Consider the following 1,826-nt stretch of genomic DNA (forward strand, 5'->3'; position numbering starts at 1 on the left):
CTTGCATCAGGCCAGTATGACCTAAATAAGACATTATTTAAATATCTGTTGACAAAAGAACTAGAGCTTTGTCCTCATAATCCAATATGTATGGTGAAGCACGTTCATGGGATTGTTGTATGACATAAATAATACAGTAACAAGGAGTCTATGACTAGGCTTGGGAGCATACAGAGATGGCACAAGCATGGGGGCGGGGGAAACATGGAGCTGCGGGTTCCCAGAAGCACTCAGTGGGAAAGTCTGCCTTTAAGGGAACTGGAAGTCGGTGTGTGCGGACCAAATGGAAGAGGCAGGCATGGATGCTGCGTGGCACCTAAGGGAGGCTGTAATAGGACGGGTGATGGGTGTGGAGAGAAAGGGAGGGAAGGAGGATTAGCGAGCCAGTAGAAGCAAGAGTGTTTGTTATCACGGAAGAAAGGGAGCCATGCTGGCTGAGGCTCAACACAAGGCATGACAAATGGGCTCTGAGTAGGTGGAGCCCAGCTAAGGTGATGGCAGTGACCTTTGGACCGGTCTAGAGCCCCTTGAGAATCTACCGGGAACTGTGAGCTTTCAAATAAACCCTGGCAATGGTCTCAAGGCTTGCTACCCTAATACCTATTCATTGCTCCTGAGGTCCAAGAGCCCCCAGCTAAGAAATACCCCTGTAAACCAAACTGGAATTACCCTCCCCCACTTCTCCCTTCCTTCCTCCCTCCCTCCTTCCCTCCCTCCCTTTCTCCCTCCCTCCCTCTCCTTCCCTCTCTCTCTTTCCTTCTTTCTTTCTATCTTCCTAGAGTCTCACTGCAGCACCAAGTGGCCCTCAAGCGCTCCATCCCTCTGCTTCCGCAGTGCTAGGATTACAGGGCTGTAACCACCACACCTAAGCAGGATTCATTTCAAGAGAGGTTTTCCACATGGACTAAGAGCGGAAGTGCCATCGTTCAGCTTTGCTCTGGAGCTCCAAGCTCTGCACCAGCAGCAGCAGCTAGCTCCACGGTGAGCGCGTGCTGGTCAGCAGGATCATGGCTTGGAAGCAAAGACACTAAGGCTCTGTTGGCCAATGGCCTGCGGCACAGAACCCATGAGAGCACTTTCCGCATGGCACTGGGGAAGAATACAGCGCTTAAGTGACAGGAAGACGTGGGAAGAGCTATGTGGAGCCCACCTTTCCCATGCCACCTGCAGCATGGCCTCTCATTTTGGACTTCAGACCTTAGACCTTACCTGGGTCCAGAATGGACCCGAGAAGCCCCTAGGTCACTGGGGACTTCTGGGCCACCCAGGTTCCTGCAAGCAGAGACTACTATGTTTCTCTGAGGGGCCTAGCACCTCCTGTCAGGAGATCCTCATTCACAACGACAAGTGGGACACGTGTGCAAGCCTGAACTTCTCGTCAACCTGGACATGTTCACTGCATTCCTTTTCCCTTGAAGCACGTGCATGAATAGAACTCTTTGACCCAAAAAAAGTGAGAGATGCGTTTTGTAAAAGGTAAAACTATTGAGCACATTTTCTTCTTATTGCTAAATCAATGCCAGCCTAGGGAAATACAATTTTTTTCCAAATCCGATATGTGCTTTTTCTTTGCATAGTCACAAAATCTCTATGGGTCTTTAGCTATTATTTAATGCGACCCCTGTGTGGTTGATGGTATAGGGAACAGTTGGGTCATGCCCCAGCCTATTAACTAATACGAAAGGGCTTACTCTAGACTTTAAAGTTAGAAGATGTGTATCTAATTTAGGAAATATGTGTGAAAAGACCAATGAACTAAAGTTACACACACAGACACACACACACAGAGAGAGAGAGAGAGAGAGAGAGAGAGAGAGAGAGAGAGA

This window comes from Microtus ochrogaster, chromosome 8 (assembly GCF_000317375.1).
Source record: "Microtus ochrogaster isolate Prairie Vole_2 chromosome 8, MicOch1.0, whole genome shotgun sequence".
NCBI classification, from domain to species: Eukaryota; Metazoa; Chordata; class Mammalia; order Rodentia; family Cricetidae; genus Microtus; species Microtus ochrogaster.